The sequence below is a fragment of the Anabrus simplex genome, chromosome 1 (assembly GCF_040414725.1).
Source record: "Anabrus simplex isolate iqAnaSimp1 chromosome 1, ASM4041472v1, whole genome shotgun sequence".
In the NCBI taxonomy this organism is placed as follows: Eukaryota; Metazoa; Arthropoda; class Insecta; order Orthoptera; family Tettigoniidae; genus Anabrus; species Anabrus simplex.
Window position 1 is genome coordinate 908,696,039 of NC_090265.1, and position 19,478 is coordinate 908,715,516.

The window sequence follows — 19,478 nt, forward strand, 5'->3', positions numbered from 1 at the left end:
CCATAAGACCTATCTGTGTCGGTGCAACGTAAAGCAACTAGCAAAAAAAAAAAAATGTTTAAAACATAAAAGATTGGAAATTTAGTTTTATAAAACTTGAGTTATGGCAGTATTTATCGACAGAACCACTAATAACATAAGTATTTGAGAATTACACTTTAGGCCTTTCTCTAAACTACGATTTCACTCAGCGTGAATATATATAGCCTAGATTTTAGTGGTTCATTCCTCGTCTTTACATACCGATTTTCATTAAATTCACTTCAGCCGTTTTCGCGTGATTCGTGTACAGACAGACAGACAGACAGACAGACAGACAGACAGACAGACAGACAGACAGACAGACAGACATTACGAAAAAGTTAAAAGTGCATTTCCTTGTTACTGTGGACACGACCGATATAGAAATACCATTCTTTTAAAATTCTGAGCAATGTACAGACAAATCTCTAATTTTATGTATATAGATAGAATGTAATATCAATAAACTAATAACGTCCGAGCGTAATCCATTCGTCGATACTTGGAATAAGTGCAAGTTCCTCGTAAAAGGCGTGACTTAAGTAGGATAATGAAATAATGTTTGTTTTTCACTCCTCAGCCCGAGACCTGGTTGAATCCTCAATAGCTCCACCATTAGCTGCCATAGATGGTCTGGGCATCACTGAAGAGGCGTATTGGGGAAATAAGGAGAGAGGTAGTTACCCGTTGCTTTCCTCGCTGAGCCAGAAGTTGCTATTATATATCAGTCTGCCAAGCCCACTGAAATGCATACACCAAGAGACCGCACGAGCAACATTTTCTTACCAGTCATAACAGGGACTGGCTGCATTAGAAATGGCTTTACTAGCATCACTCATACCTCAGTCACTTTCATATTGTCAAAGCCAAGGACATGACTGAGACAGACCAGTAAAAGTAGAAGTATTCCTTTATCCCATACCAGAAGACATAGTGAACTGTAAACACTAGGCCTCTCCAGCAGAGGCATAATGAAATATGATACACATTTACTCACTTCGCCGGGATGAATGGCTCAAACGGTTGATGAGCTGGTCTTCTGACTCCAAGTTGGCTCAGTCCGGTGGTATTTGAAGATGCTCAAATACGTCAGTTTTGTGTCGGTAGATTTACTGGCACGTAACATAGCTCCCACGGGACAAATTTCCGGCACCTCGGCGTCTCCGATAACCGTCGAAAAGTAGTTAGTGGTACGTAAAAGCAATACCATTATTTATTAATTTCTCACATGTTTGTGTCGTTTCATTGTTGTAAAACACGTGTTCTAATTATGTTTTATTTAAAGTTTTATCATTCGCAGAGATGTTGGTATAGAATCCTGTTTAGAATATATAATGTGCAGGCTGTGTTCAATTGTCACGCAGCTTGTTTACGTCACGTTGCGCAAGGTGGGCGCGCTGCCAAGGAGTACGTCAGGTGACTTAAGCTCTCATGTTGTGACAGCTATTTACAGACGAAAGAACGAAAACTCACTCGGTGTGAAATACATGTGTTTCAGGAACTATTCATGAAATTATACAAGGATGATCCAAAACTTCGGAATCATTATAATCGTGATCTTTATGAACAAGGATCTACGCTCGAATACCTAAGAAAAATAGAGCCTTTCCTTTATGTACACAATATGATAATTTGTATAAGGCGTACTTCCTTTATCCTGGGTTTTCCAATGGTTGCTCAAGCGACAACGGCCTCAGATTATAATATGACGTTCGTAATTTAGATAATTTTAGGACATACTATTTAATTGATTTCCGTATCTTACATCAGTCTGCCAGGACGTTCCTAAGAGTTTACGATTTTAATCTAGTGGAAAATGTTTTCGAAACATCTCTCCAACTTTGTAAGCAAATCATTATTGACGTTCCGCAATAGAAAATGATAATTCGTACCTTCGAAGGTGCGATACCAAAATCCCGATGTTGACATCGGGTATCTTAAGTGAGAGTTCTCTTGAGCTGTTCTGTGGCTTCTCATTTTTATACTAGGCATGTGCCTGGACGGTATTCTATTAATGCAATTGCATATACCTTCTCGGCACTAGTCCTTCCCCATTCAACCGTCAACCCAAATCTGGTTGTGGTACTACGACTATAAACGGAATTTTCTCTAAAATAACGTAAAATTTATAACCTATTCTCTATACCAACACTCACTGGTCTACTGTCGCATGTCTTGAACATGCGATATTATTACTATTATTATTATTATTATTATTATTATTATTATTATTATTATTATAGCCTGGAAGTTAAGTAAATTGCCTTTTTCATTTGGGTGTTTATATCGAAGTGTGAAATAGACACAAACATGTTTCCATTCGTTTGGGAACGGTAGGACCAGTTTTTATTTTGCCTTTTTTGATTTTTTAGTTTCCGGTGCCTATTTTGTATTTTAAAGCCCATTTTTTGCCTCTTTTGAGTTGTTGTGGATATTTTCTGCTGTTATTTATACTTTAAAATTAAACAATGAAAAGAAAAGAAAATATGATTCCAATGTACTCTGTTAATAATAAACAACATTTTTTTAACTTACAAAAAATCATTTACATAAACGATATTATAATATTACAAAAATCCCTGTCGGAAACTCACTCTACAAGCTAAATGGTCGAGAAGGTGCCCACATCCCTTTCTTGGTACGTAAGATTAAGTGGTGGAGGTGATTTTTAACAGAAAGAACAACTTGGTAACCATCTTCTATTAACGCTAATCAGAAGGAAAATGGAACAGGTATCAAACTTCGAAAAATGAAGTTATCGGCTAACAACAGGAAAGGGGCACGAACAGCGTGAAAATAATAAACTCCCTAAGGTCCAAAAACATAATATCCTCGCAGTCAGAAAAGAACAAGAATTAACCAAGTGTGTTCTAGTATAGAGGATAAGAGAGAGAAACCTGATACAAGCATGTGGAATCAACGCCGGACTCAGCTAGGAGAGCGTCATCGCTAACGCACTCTCAAGTTGAGAGCCCCTGTTTCCCCCCTTTTAGCCGCATCTTACGCTTGGCAGGGGATACTGTTAATTTTATACTATCACCACCACACACAGGCGGACGTAAAATGAATTAGTAAAATGGGAATCAGACGCGCATTAAGTGACTTACATTAAACCATCTTTATTACAATAGGAGCCATTTTTGTCATTATAAATGAAAATCCACAGCCTGTTTCCAGTCATTCGACCGGGTGAGGAATGGAATGAATGAAGCCCCATCTAGCGGCGAGGATAGGAAATGTGCCGGCTGCCGAAGCCTGTCACACTCCTCTGGGGAATGTCATTATAAATGTCTTAATTATTTTACTGCCTATTTCCTAAATTTTAAGCGCTCATTTGCCTGTCTATTTTAGTCTACATGTCAGAACTTCCGGGCTTTAATTATTATTATTATTATTATTATTATTATTATTATTATTATTATTATTATTATTATTATTATTATTATTATTATTATTAGCAGTAGTATTTGTATTTCAATTATTATTTATACTGATAAATTTGGATCCTTGGCTGAATGGTCAACGTTGATGCCTTCATTTCAGAAGGTTCCGAGTTCGGTTCCCGACCGAGTCACGGATTCTAATCGAGTCTGGTTATTTCGTCTAACTCACGGGCTGGGCGTTTGTATTTCTACCAACACTGTCATCTTCACATAAACACTACACTACCAAGCACCACTGAAACACGTAATAGTGAGTTCATCCCTCTAAATAGTGTTGACGTCAGGAAGAGCATGTAGCCGTACAAAAAGGCTAAATCCGCATGTACGATGCAGTTCGCGCCTGCGACCCCACCAGGGTGCGGAAGAAACGTTAGGAAAAGATAGTGTTTTCCTATTTTTTCTTTCTGGCTTTACATCGCACCGACACAGATAGGTCTTATGGCGACGATGGGATAGGAAAGGCCTAGGAGTTGGAAGGAAGCGGCCGTGGCCTTAATTAAGGTACAGCCCAAGCATTTGCCTGGTGTGAAAATGGGAAACCACGGAAAACCATTTTCAGGGCTGCCGATAGTGGGATTCGAACCTACTATCTCCCGGATGCAAACTCACAGCCGCGCGCCTCTACGCGCACGGCCAACTCGCCCGGTAAACACAAATAGCAAAAGTGAATTACGAGAAGGATATTTACGCGTATAGCTACTGTTATTTTCCAGTATTTTGGAATGGGACCAGCCCAGTGGAGCAGCCTGGCCGGGGCGGTAAAGTCGTGCTAAGGACGTGGGTTCGAATCCCCGTCAGGAAGTCGTAAAATTTAAGAAATGAAATTTCCACTTCCGAAGGTACATATGGCCCTGAGGTTCAGCTTAATTCCTGCGGGCAAAGGCGGCCGTGCGTAGAGCTAACAACTCTACCCTATGAAGTGCCGAGGTTACGGTTAGTGGAAGTCTTTACCTTCCAACCCTCCAAGGGCCTTCATGGCCTGCACGGAGATGACTTTGTTCTTTGCTTTGCTTACCAGCCCAGTGGAAGAAAGTGGGATTTGGAGACAGATAATAACAAATGATGAGGTGTCTCTCTTTCCTAGTGTTTATTCCAAAGTATGGGGTCCGCTGTTTTGCTACATCTCCTCCATTTCGTCCTGTTGCTGACATCCTCAGGTATTAAACCAACGTCGTGCATGTCGGCCTTGATATTGTCAGTTCACCGCTTTAAAGGCCTTCTACGTGGTCGTATTCCATGCGAATCAACTTGGAGAGCTGTTTTAGCAACTGAGCCATCCTTCCTTCTCATAACGTGACCGTACCAGCGGAGACACGCTTCCCTCACTTTCTCCACAATTGGAGCGACGCCAAGCTTCTGTCGAACATCTTAACAAATGGTGAGGTGTACATGGACATAAAAGGAGAGAGAATAAATGTCTAATTAGGGGAAGGTACCATAACTTCATCTGGTCGGTCATGGTAAAAGAATGTCAGAAAGATCAACATGGAAGGATTTCTAGAGAGGAAGAAATGCCCAGAAAGACCCAGAATAATATGGAAAACGGAGCCGCAGGTGGATCTAGTTGAACTGGATGGAGATGGTGAAGGAACGTAGCAGATGAGGCAACTTTGCAGGCCAGCGCGTAATCCACTTGTCTACCGATAAGCAACTTGTTAAAAAAAATTGTATCAACTCTTAATCATTCGTCAATTTGTGTTTGGTTTACTGAGTGGGCCAATTTTTCAAGATTCCATTAGTAAGGCTGGATCTTTTCGATGTGTGTGTGTTCATTTTCTACCGTATCACAATCACTGTTTATCATGATAGTTTGTATTCCTGTCGTGCCACTCCTATTACAAATTGGATTCTTGCGAGAATGGCATAGGAAGGACCTCTCTTGGCCTAACATAAATAACTCCTCCAATTCAGTGAGCCAGCCCCAGGTGCGCCAAGAATACCAAATTTGTAATTACATGCAGTGGGATTGATCGAGTTTGTACCGAGCTATTCTCAGCACGTGATGGAATGGGGGTTTGACTGGAAGTGGAAGGATTAGCTCTGCAAACAGATACTAGGGGGGTGTAATATCTGACAGAATATTAAATGCTCTCCCATCAGTCTAACTTGAAGCCACAGCTGCTGATTTGTCAAATGTAAATGAAATGTTACGAACAGCAATGGATTCGAAGGTTACAATTTCACAAAACTGAAATCGGATATCGAACTCTGCTACACGTTAATAATATTCATCCATATTCATAATATACACTAGAAGACGTTAAAAGTAAGGAGCTAGCCTTACTTCTTGCCTTTGACTATACAACCAAAATCAAACCAAACCAAATTCCATGGCACAACAGCCCCGAGAGCCATGGCCTACCAAGCGACCGCTGCTCAGCACAAAGGCGTGCAGATTACGAGGTGTTGTGTGATCGGCACGACGAATCATCACGGCCGTTATTCTTGGTTTTCTGTACCGGCACCGCTATCCCACCGCCAGATAGCTCCTCAGTTGTAATCACGTAGGCTGAATGGACCTCCAACCAGCCCTGAGATCCAGGTAAAAATCCTCGACCTCGTTGGTAATCGAAGCCGGGGCCTCTGGGTAAGAGACAGGCATGCTAACCCTTCACAACGGGGCCGATTTTTTGATTATTTAGGCATAGTATTAAATTGGCAAAAATATTGGGTTTCAACCCACATATTACTAGTTTCTAATTGTTTATTTGTAAAATGCAACTGGTATTCGCCACCTAGTTAATATTATTTTATCGTTTTTGTAGTCATAAATCCTTCGTTCTTCTTTCAGTTTATCATTGTATTTCAGATCTATATTGCATCGTGCCTTGAAAAGATATGTGGCGTATCTCTCACCCTATATTGACATTTTTTGGCTTTCTGGAGATTTTCAGTACATAATTTTTATTTCTAACTAAGCGGAACGTGGCAGGTAAAACAGATTCCCTGTAAGCGAAGTGTTGACAGCGTGTTACTGAACGAGTTGGCCGTGCGTTTAGGGTCGAGCAGCTGTGAGCTTGTATTCGGGAGATAGTGGGTTCGAACCCCAATGTTGGCAGCCCTGAAAATGGATTTCCGTGGTTTCCCATTTTCATGCCAGGTCTGTGCTTTAATTAAGGCCACGGGTAAAGCAAAATTGAAAGAAAGAAAGAAAGAAAGAAAGAAAGAAAGAAATATGTCCTAATAGAGGCTGCAATTTCATATTACTGAGTTTAGTGTCTTTGATGTATAAGAGGCAGATGACACAGACGTTAGGTCTTACGGCAACAATTATCATAACAATCATTTAATGTTTGTTCATTGTACATCTAGAACAGGGCCTCTCAAACGCCCAAAATCTCACGCGTGCAAATTGAGGCGCAGAGTTACTGTGCGCACTGCATCGCTCCACTCGGCTCGGCTCGGACCAACGCTTCGTCTCTGGGTTACTCGGCTAAGCTCGGCTCAACTCGGCTCGGATTTGGATCGTTACGGAGCAGGAGAGGAAGAGGGAGACAGGCGGGGCGAGCGAGACAGGCGTGGGGAAGGAGAGAGACAGCGCTATTGCTCTAAATCGAGGAGTGGGGGTCTCCACTCTGGTCAACCAAGCGAAGTCGTCTTTTGCACAGTGCATGCACCCTGAGAGGCCCTGATCTAGAAAGAAGGCAATGTCTAGGCATCGGTACTATTCGCTGACTACTCATTCTCGCCAAACGTATACATTGTAATTTGAAAATTAATATTTTTGGCAATCGTTTAGATGGAAATTGCCAATACCTATCTGGAAAAGATATTGTACTCTGAAGGTTGAACTGTCCTATGGAAACGAAGATTTGTTTTTTATCATTAATGTCTGTTTAGTGAGCGGACACAGTGAAAATATGAATGTTAGGAGACATGCATTAGCCGACTGATAGGTAGAAACAATGCTTCCCTGGGACTCGCGATTTAGAAGAAGTGCTGGTTGACAGTAAAGTCCTTGCTAACATTTCTTCCAGCCACGCTTCTCATTCTCCACCCGACATTTAGCCTAACCGACCTTCATTTGTCACCTCTGTATTAAGCTGACGAGGCTTTTAATGCTCTCGTCTTATATAGCCGTATTTCTTCTTCTCCTTCTTCTTATTATTATTATTCCCCGGCCTGTTCCCCAACTTATTGAGATGGTAAATTAAATAAAATTTTGCCTGGATTTACGGTCCGATGCCTTTCTTGACTCGATCCCTATGTGGAGGGGTGTATGCACATTCGCGTATTTCTGTAGTGGCTGACAGTGTGGAACGATGTTTATAGATGAAGGGGTGTGTATTACGATGAACACAAACACCCAGTCTCCCCCTCCACCGAGCGAGTTGGCCGTGCGGTTAGGGGTGCGCAGCTATGAGCTTGCACTGGGGAGATAGTGGGTTCGAACCCCACTGTCGGCAGCTCTGAAGATGGTTTTCCGTGGTTTCCAATTTCCCATCAAGCAAATGCTGGGGCTATACATTAATTATGGCTACGGCCGCTTGCTTCCGACTCCTAGCCCTTTCCTCTCCCATCGTCGACGTAAGATCTATCCGTGTCGGTGCAACGTAAAGCAACTTAAAAAACAGTACCCCAACCAGACGAATTAAACATAGTAAAAATCTACGGCTTGGCCGGGAATCGAACCCGGTCCTTCTCCACCAAAGGCCACTACGCAGACAATTCAGCTAAGGAACCGTATAATCAATATCTAAGCAGAGTTGATGTCCTCTGACTACACATTATCACTGTAAACCTTTCAAATTAGACTACTAGTCCAATAGAACGGGAAGGGGGATGGTTATGTTGCGTCGAGATAGTTTAGTAACATCGTTACTGTTTTCTCTCACAGACATCCACAGTTTGAATCCTGCCAGTTCATGAGGGGTTCTTGCAGTGATGAAAGTTTCGAATACCTCGTGAAGCTGTAGATCCCATGGTTAATGATCATAATATTGATCTTTATGTAAGACTGCTTATTCACTTGATAGTCCAGCTGACGTCGATTGTCCCTTTGCCCTCACTGAAATACACTGCCTTCAAACTGACCACGACCCTATTACGTTAGTGGACATCATAATGAATATGCTCACCACCACCACCACCACCACCACCACCACCACCACCACCACCACCACCACCACCACCACCACCACCACCACCACCACCACCACCACCACCACCACCACCACCACCACCACCACCACCACCACCACCACCACCACCACCACCACCACCACCACCACCACCACCACCACCACCACCACCACCACCACCACCACCACCACCACCACCACCACCACCACCACCACCACCACCACCACCACCACCACCACCACCACCACCACCACCACCACCACCACCACCACCACCACCACCACCACCACCACCACCACCACCACCACCACCACCACCACCACCACCACCACCACCACCACCACCACCACCACCACCACCACCACCACCACCACCACCACCACCACCACCACCACCACCACCACCACCACCACCACCACCACCACCACCACCACCACCACCACCACCACCACCACCACCACCACCACCACCACCACCACCACCACCACCACCACCACCACCACCACCACCACCACCACCACCACCACCACCACCACCACCACCACCACCACCACCACCACCACCACCACCACCACCACCACCACCACCACCACCACCACCACCACCACCACCACCACCACCACCACCACCACCACCACCACCACCACCACCACCACCACCACCACCACCACCACCACCACCACCACCACCACCACCACCACCACCACCACCACCACCACCACCACCACCACCACCACCACCACCACCACCACCACCACCACCACCACCACCACCTGCAACAAAATGACGCAGATCTCTTTTTACTAGAACATGGGAATATGTCGTCACATGTAATGTTTCTAACACTGATTACGAGGAACACTTGAACTCGTACGGTATAACACAGAATACCTTTCATTTTCCGTGTTTGCCCCAGTGATTTATAATTGTGTTAGCGGTAAATAATTCGTCCGTAACAAATAGCTGCTTCGCCTGTCTGACTTTCGTATGCAGCAGGCTTTTAGCAGACGTAGATAAGACTCGGCCATTCCTCATTCACATCGGACGTGTTTTAGTTTTTGCATGTCCTGCTAGCAGCTGACTCAGTGCAGTACTTGGATATTATCATTCTGCTCCTAGGTAGCGTATCTGTTACTTCTGTTCCACCGATCTCGATAGTTGCAGTCGCTTAAATGCGCCCAGTATCCAGTATTCGAGAGATAGTGGGTTCAAACCCCACTGTCGGCAGCCCTGAAGATTGTTCCGTGTTTCCCATTTTCACACCAGGTACCTTAATTAAGGCCACGGCCGGTTCATTCCCACTCCTCGCTCTTTTCTGTCATATGGTCGCCATTGGACCTATCTATGTCAGTGCAACGTAAAAAAAAACTCTTCAATAAAGATAACACAGTACAAGTTCAGAAAATAACAATTACGTGTGGCTATCGCTAGGCCGGTGCAGCTCTTCTAACGTAGCTGGCGGCATCTGCCGTGTATTGGAAACTGTATTTTATTGTTGCGGAGGGTAGCGTTGTGCGAGGTATATGAGTTGCAGGAATGTTGGAGACAACACAAACACTCTCTCCAAGCCAAGAGAATAAATTTTCAGTTAAAAATATTTGTACCTGGCCGGGAATCAAGCCCGGGGTGCCGAGGACCGAACGCCAACACGCTGTTCACTCAGTCAAGGAGCCATCGAGTTTCGACATATCATGTATAGGACAGGTTATGAAAACGTGCAACAGATGTCCGTACAAGAGCAAAACAAGAGACAGTGCAAAAAGCATTATCGAACCTTCGAGGAGTAATACTGTGGAATAAGAGTCTTGTGGTCAGAAAGTGTAAAATCAAGGGTAAATATAGTCTAGCAACATGGTGCAAAATGTATTAGTGTAAGGGAAGTGTACCAGTGGGTAGAAGGATTTCAAGGTTTTTTATTGGAGGGACTCACAAAAGTCACTAGTGGCGTTCAAAATCAGAATTCTTTAGACATCACAGTCCATCTACTTAATAATAATAATAATAATAATAATAATAATAATAATAATAATAATAATAATAATAATAAAAAATATTTAATTATCAGTTTGTATGGTGCTCAGTCTGGGGAAATGTTAGATCTATAGTTCTATCATCAGCTGTTATAGAAAGCATAGGCATCCCTAAACAGGAGTACTAGAGAAATAACGAGTGGGCTGGTTCCCGTTATTTCCTCACTGAGTCAGAAGAAGTTTAGGCCATGCTGATTGAAATCCATGCACCTACCGATTCAATGAGACACTTTCATACAATTCATAGTAGGCTCCAATAGAAATGAGGACATTTGTAACATCGCTCATACATGTCACTATCATCTCGTCAAAGCTAAGGGCGAAACTCAGACAGGTCATTGAAAATAAGAGATTTGTTCTAGAAAACTTAGTGCACTGCAAACACCGGACTCACCAGAAATGAATCTATGCTAATGTTCCCAGAAGGGAACTACAGTTTAATTTCAATCGTTCGAGAAGTCCAGCTCCATGACTAAATACTTATAGTGCTGGCCTTTGGGCCATGGAGTCCCGAGTTCGATTTCCGACCAGGTCATGGGTTTTAATCTTAATTGGTTAAATCCGATTTCTCTCTCTCTCAATCTGTGTGTGTGTGTGTGTGTGTGTGTGTGTGTGTCGTTTTCAACATTAAAATTCATCATAGGTAGGGCCCCATCTTCACAGACGCGCAGGTTGCCTACGAAGCCTCTCCGGGGACCACACACCATTATTATTATTGTTACCGTGATTTGGTGGATCAGCAGAGGTGAAAGAAGGTGCCGGGGTGAATGGGTCTAACTACTTTGTCAAGAAAGAATTTAAACTGAAATGGAAGGTTATATTTTCAAAAAGAGCAACAATTTCTCACTTAGTGAGATAACATTAACTTAGTAATTTTAAAACAAAATTTAGAAAAAAATCCAAAATTTCGATTCTTTAACACACTTCGGCTACAAGCCCTTAGTTTTACAATTTTTGAGCTTCCAGATCAAACAGTACAGAGGAGCGTAATTTTACAAAGGGCAGAAATCCCCAAATACCTGGAGCACTTGCTCCTTAATTTACCATGTCAAGCCTCCTAGAGGCACTTTTACAATACTTGAAAAGAGCATACACGCTCTCAGTTTTTCAAGCCTAGTCAAGGCAACACCAAAAATATCTTACTCTTTCTGGTCTTCCATGGCCTCGTTTACAAATTAAAACAGGGGTATCTCGTACCCAACCTACAGGGCCTTCGAGTAGAAGAAATAACTGAAAAATAAATGGCCCGAAAACAAAATGAACGGAGGCGAATACTTGCGCTCCTCTATGTAGCTTCTTAAAACCTAAAAGGCACTAGGCCGATGAAACAGGGACTATTCCCAAACTATGGAGGTGACCCGTATAAGAAAGAAATTTTAAAATAAGGAAGAGAAGATAATCATTTAACAAAACGTAGTCACCTCAAACCAAAATGAAGGGGAGATCGAGAGGGTAGATCACTCTCTATCCCCGAATTACAGTTACAGATTTTATGAAGTTTGTACATAAACCGGCAGAGAATTACATGTTTAGAAAAGTAGGTTACATTGTAAAGGTTTCGGACCTTTCCCGCGGATTAAACTGCTGAGCTAGCAAGATATAAAGATGTTAAACGGCCATTACTTTGCTGGAGAGCTGCTGCCTGATGAGAGGCACCACCCGCCTCCTGCTTTACATCCACGCACTTAAATAGCTGTTGATCAAAATGGCTAAGAGATGCGAAAATCAGCAGTTTATAAACTCTCGGGGAAAGTTCAAGACCTTTCATGAATAAAAGAGCCACACCCTCTCACGTGTATTGGGTCGCTTAAAGTTACACAACAAACCGCAGAAGAAATCTGTGATTGGTAGGAAATTAATTACAGAAATTCTTGATTGGTTAAAATCAAACAGGTGGAAAGACAGGATAAATATTGCCAACCCAAAAATGAATGAACGAAATTTAGTAAAGGAAAAACTTATGAAAACAAAATTTCTTCTGAAAGGTTGCATGATCATAGTTTTTTTAGCAGAGACATCTATGAGAGAATGTCCACACTTCTTGAAGAACAACTGGCAACTTCATAAACACAAAGTTAAGGTAGTGACATCTTGTGAGCAAAAGTTTAAGGAGGTCTAGTTTTAAGTTCAGAGTTTCTCCTGTAGGGGAGTTTGGGGAGTTTTTATTGGCGCAAGATTTAAACGTGCGGCGTAGAGGTGTACCTCCCGGTATTATTATTATTATTATTATTAATATTATTATTATTATTATTATTATTATTATTATTATTATTTACTCAATAGCTTTTATCTATGGGCGAATTTCAGTTGTACTATGCAAAAGGAGAACATTAAATTACTGTAGATGTTCCTAGCGGCTTTACGTCGCACGGACACAGATAGGTCTTATGGCGACGATGGGACAGGAAAGGCATAGGAATGGGAAGGAAGCGGCCGTGGCCTTAATTAAGGTACAGCCCCAACATTTGGCTGGTGTGAAAATGGGAAACCACGGAAAATCATCTTCAGGGTTGCTGACAGTTGGATTCGAACCCACTATCTCCCGGGTGCAAGCTCACAGCCGCACGCTCCTAACCACACGGACAACTCGCCCGGTACTGTAGATGCAGGTTAAGTTTGGTTATATTCACTTTTCCACTAAAATTCATTTTCTCTATTACTCCTGTAAAAGAAATGTTTTCCTTTCAATAATATGAGCATTTTAAAACTACATTTGTTAATAAACACTCCTAATAAGCGGCTACGTATAGTCACAAAAAGCCGAATTTACAGGAACACACACAGATACATGGATAGATGAACACCTATCTGAAAACAGTTTGACAAAGTTATTTCTCTTAAGGCAGTTATGAGTGGAAACACTTTTCCAAATGGTACTCCTTTTCTTGGCTCTGCAGAAGAGAAGAAAGTTACATAACTTTGTTATCTAGTTGCCCGTTAGTGGCCACGTGTGATCGTTGAACAAGATTTCGTGCCAAAACTTCTACCGTTATTGTACGCCACGGAGTCCACGCTCTACTGGATTCCCTGCCAAAGGTCATGCACCATTTTATAGCTTCTAATCAGTGGCATTAGGCAGCTTGAAATTACATTTCTACCTGTAAACATGGACTAAGTGAATATGAATCCATCGGGGAGCACCCCAATTTCAAAAGCAGTTCTCAAGAGTTTGACATAGTTAATGCAAGTATAACTACAGATTTTATAAGACAGTATTATGCTATTCGATGGCTGATGTAATTATTTATAGCGATCATCATGTGTAAGCTTACGCGGCCGGTGTCATTAACTAATGCTTCTTCTGATGTAGACAGCATCAAATTAATTTCACCTGCAGACGTTTCCGTGTTGTATTCTCAATGCCAATGATAAAGCTACGTAATTGTGTAACAGAATGACGCTTCTACGATTCACAGGGTACCAGCCGTCAGTTTTCAACAAGTTCTAGTTGACACATCATAACCTGGGGGGGGGGGGGGGGATTATCTGACAATTTAAATAGACTTCTGTAGTCCACACCAGAATAAGCAATTTCAGTACTACCTGTGAACATACACTGGCGGAAACGTATTTACAACATCGTGATTGTGTACGTCACTTTATTCACGATTAAATCTAGAGGCAATATAGCTTGATGCCATTGCATGATCAAGAACACTGACTAAACCAAACCATAGGCATCAAGAATTGAAGGTCCTTTCAGTAATAGAGTTGCACCTGTTTTTTTTTTTTTTGCTAGGGGCTTTACGTCGCACCGACACAGATAGGTCTTATGGCGACGATGGGATAGGAAAGGCCTAGGAGTTGGAAGGAAGCGGCCGTGGCCTTAATTAAGGTACAGCCCCAGCATTTGCCTGGTGTGAAAATGGGAAACCACGGAAAACCATCTTCAGGGCTGCCGATAGTGGGATTCGAACCTACTATCTCCCGGATGCAAGCTCACAGCCGCGCGCCTCTACGCGCACGGCCAACTCGCCCGGTAGTTGCACCTGTTGGTGCACCTGACTGTTCAGGACGAGTCAGACGTCGTCCTCTGTTGTCCCAAAAATTGTCAATGGAAGAGAGATCTGAGGAACGTGCTGGCCAGGGCAATTGTTTAACACCACGAAGAACACATCAGAAAGTAGGATCAGTATGTGAACGATCATTATCCTGCTGAAACATTACGCCATCGCCCTGTTGCATGAATGGCAGCAGGACGGGTCAGACAATTCCCCATAAGCCTTTATAGCGGAAAGTGTTTAGCAGCCCTTCCACAAACGCCAAAGGTGAATGGGTATTGTAGATTATAGCATTCCACGCGAAGATGCCAAGAGTTGTACCCGTATGTCGGGGGTGAACACTCTCTGGAAGATGATGCTCACCAGATCAATATCGCACATGTAAAAGGCCATCACTTCAATGAAGGCAGAACCTGTTACCGCTAAATACTACAGAGAGCCATTCCATTCCCATGACGGTCCTTGCGCAACACCACAGGATACGTGCACGTATCTGAGTGAAAGGCACATGGGTTCCTAGTCTTGCTGCAAGTAGACTAATTCGCAATGGTACGTCTGCACCCCGGTGGAGCCACATTCTGCCGCTGTGTTACTATCTGCCAGTGATGCCGTAACAATACGCCGATCTTGACAAACGTGGTCTGTGTTTTTTGGCCTTCCCTAGTTGCGGTCCACGCCTCGAATCTCCCGATGTGCGTATTATATTATGCCATATATTATCATCTCACGAACACATCAATCCTGAACCAACTTCCCAGCGGATCGTACGCTACTTTGGACATATGAGCCGAGATGGTAGTCGTCAAAAGTTCATTGTTGAGGGCAAAGTTCAGGGAACCAAACGAGGGCGAGTACCAGCACGATGGATTGACATGGTGAACGGCCCCCTAACAGAGTTCTCTCAGAGTAACCACATTGAAAGCTTTAGATAGGGAAGAATGGTGGAGTATGGTTCATCAGCTAGGTGGCTGAATATTATGATAGTCACAGCGCCTCAGTAATGAGGCAAAACGACAAAGAAAAGTGAATGTTCTTTTGTTTCTGGTGTGTTAAAGTTTACAACTCTTCCTGCCAACTTAAAGATGAACGTGGTCTACGGGCGAGAGCGTGTTTAGCTGACCACCGTTGATAAAATCGCCACATTACGGATGTCATGACCAACGACTGCAGCAGTCCATCGATATGTCTATTCTACCCGGCTAAGTCCCTATTCGTCCCGTATTAATCGGATGTAATTGGACAAGAGGGACACATAATCGTCTTTGAGGCATGGCTATAGCCGCACTGCTACACACGTAAACAACATTCATCCTTCCAGGTGCACACGCTACTGTCTGATGCGTGGCTGGAGACTGCGCAATGAAGTGAATGGTTCCACGGCATCCGTTGGCCGATTTCATTGTAACGTTCATCAATTTAACTACAATCATCCAGCATGTAACTATTGTTCGTACGTTCAGTTGGGCATCGCTTTGCAGGGTGGTGCAGCTTTTTCTCGGCAGTGAATATTTAGAGGTTTCCGGACTTACTGATGCTCATGTTGGGATTTATTTTTGCTATTTGCTTTACGTCGCACTGACACAGATAGGTCTTATGGCGACGATGGGATAGAAAAGGCCTAGGAGTTGGAAGGAAGCGGCCATGGCCTTTATTAAGATACAGTCCCAGTATTTGCCTGGTGAAAAAATGGGAAACCACGGAAAACCATCTTTAGGGCTGCCGACAGTGGGATTCGAACCCACTATCTCCCGGATGAAAGAATACAGCCGCGTGCCACTGACCGCACGGTCAACTCGCCCGGTCAGAGGGAAATGAATTAATCGCGTCTCAAGCGTGGGCAGAATTGCATGAAATTTTGCACAAACCTTCTCAGAGAGACTTGTTTTTCATTTGCAAATATTGTCCCGAACATATATTATTTGCGAAATTCTTCACAAAACTCGTGTAATAGCCAAAAATGTTCTTTGTACCCCACCGTTACCTCAATCAAGCTCTATATAGAAATAAAGATAATACATATTTTTACTACTATACACGCGTTGAAGGGTAATGTATAAAGGGATATTTAGACCATATTATTTTAGAGATGATGATTAGAGCAGATAATAGTTTTATGTGACTAATTGTACAGTAATTTTAGCCATCTAACTTCCTGTTTTACGTGGATTCGATATGCATGACCGGCGATTTGAACCGCAGTCACCTTCTTGAAAAACGAGTAATGATGTCATTTATATATATTTTTTTTGCTAGGGGCTTTACGTCGCACCGACACAGATAGGTCTTATGGCGACGATGGGATAGGAAAGGCCTAGGAGTTGGAAGGAAGCGGCCGTGGCCTTAATTAAGGTACAGCCCCAGCATTTGCCTGGTGTGAAAATGGGAAACCACGGAAAACCATTTTCAGGGCTGCCGATAGTGGGATTCGAACCTACTATCTCCCGGATGCAAGCTCACAGCCGCGCGCCTCTACACGCACGGCCAACTCGCCCGGTGTCATTTATATTATCACATCTCAGCTCAACCACGCATTGCGATTATGAGACACATTTAGTCATTCACTGTTATATTTAGTTACTGAAATTAAACATTAATTTTTAAACAAGTTAAGCCGGTGACCTCAGGTACATTTTAATGCCTGCAGTCAGTAGTTCGGATCATTTTAGATGCATTTATATTTCTTTTGGCGTGCATACCCCATGTTAAGGTATACTATTTTTGTGCGAGGCAATGAATATAAACAAGGCCACTGAAACGGATGCAAGAAAATAACAACTTAGACCAGTCAACGAGGGAGTCGTAAGGATGATGCCTATTGTTTTCTGAACGAACGTCTTCTTCTCTGACTGCTCTAATGAAACACCGGATGATAACAAAAGAAGGTAATACCTTTTTCAAACTATGATGCGAGGCGAGAGAGATGAAGCAGCAAGCCCCTGCTATATTAGCATAGAGCGAGTCGAGGATATACCTTCCTTTGCAAGGCTGTGCTCCCCAGGCAGGTCTGCACGTAGCTCTGTTGTTATTAGCACACTCTATACAGCTCTGCTTCCTCTCAACCTACCTATCGATTGTTTGACTTGTGTACTATGGTAACTGTTCACTCCCTCCACCACCAATTTCATTTTATTATGAAGATTAAATAATCTTTTATTTATTAAATGCCGAGCTGGACATGCGGTTAGGGGCGCGCAGTTGTGAAATTGAATTCAGGAGATAGTGCGTACGAGATCCACTATCGGTATCCTTGAAGATGGTTTCCCATTTTCACACCATGCAAATGCTGGGGCTGTACCTTAATTCAGGCCACACAACTTACTTCCCACTCCTAGCCCTTCCTATCCCATCGTCGCCATAAGACCTGTCTGTGTCGGTGCGACGTAAAGCAATTCGTAAAAAAATGTATATTAAATAATCAACTCTTTCTTCTATTCGGTGTTGAAAATTATTAATTTACTCGCATATTAGCTGCTGAAGTATCGCCGATTTTACGTACGGTCTTTTAACAAGTTCCGCTGGCATTTGTTCAAAGGATATAGAAAAAGAGGTCCATTTTTGTGGCTCTTGAAACTGGTTTTCGTTTGAAGAGTATTTACTGGAAATGTTAACTCTATAATAGGACACACCATCACATAATCACGTATTAGTTCCACATATGTTTGGCGTTAGGAAGGGCATCGTGATATAAAACAAACCCATATTCAAGCGTGTTAGCACGCACAACAGCGCATGGGCATGCGAAAAGTGGAGGGAAAAAAATTAAACATATGGTAATTAGGAATCTTCATTTCAGTTTTGCACTGTATTTCACTGCCTTGAATAAAAGTTACTTTATTTAACTTGAACTTTATTCTCTTAAGCTCAACATATTTTTGTCAATAAAATATAGCTTCTCTTACTCTACTGAAATGTAATGAAATGAAATGGCGTATGGCTTTTAGTGCCGGGAGTGTCCGAGGACAAGATCAGCTCGCCAGATGCAGGTCCTTTTGATTTGACCTGCGCATCGTGATGAGGATGAAATGATGATGAAGACGACACATAACCCAGCCCCCGTGAAAGCGAAATTAACCAATTACGGTTGAAATTCCCGACCCTGCCTGGAATCGAACCCGAGGCCAAAGGCCAGCATGCTAACTGGTTTCCACACATTCTGTCGCACATGTGGATTTGGCTATCTTTATGGCCGAATGCTGTTCCTGACGCCAAATCTATATGGAGGCATATATTAATTATTCCGTGTTACTGTGGTGGTTGGCAGTGTGATGAGCCCCGAGAAAATGGACGCACCGCTTGGACCGCGTAGCTAACGGCTTGCATTCGGGAGGTAGTGGGTTCGAACCTCACTATAGGCAGCCCTGCAGATGGATTTCCATGGTTTCCAATTTTCACACCAGGCAAATGCTGGGGCTGTACCTTAATTAAGTCCACGGCCGTTTTCTTCCCACTCCTAGCCCTTTACTATGCCATCGTCCCTGTAAGACCTGTCTTTGTCGGTGGGACGTAAAGCCAATTGTAAAAGGAATTAAGTGTGATGAACTGTGTGTATACGAAGAAGATAGTGTTGGGACAGATACAAACACCCAGTCCCCAAGTCAAAGAAATTAACCAGACTAGACAAAAATCCCTGATCCGGCCGAGAATCGAATCCAGGATCTTCTGAATCGAAGGACTCAACACTGACCATTCAGAAAATATCTACTCTAGAGAGACAAAATTCGCGTTGTTCAAAGACTGCCCTTGAACGTCATTTATGGTGATAACAAACACCGGAATGATGGCGAACTGTTCTCATTTTCAGCGCAAAAAGTAAATCAGAGTGATATTACAAAGAACTTCGTTTCGAATTTCAGATTTATCTTCAAAGAACCTTATTTGTTGGGATATCCATGGTGTTTCTC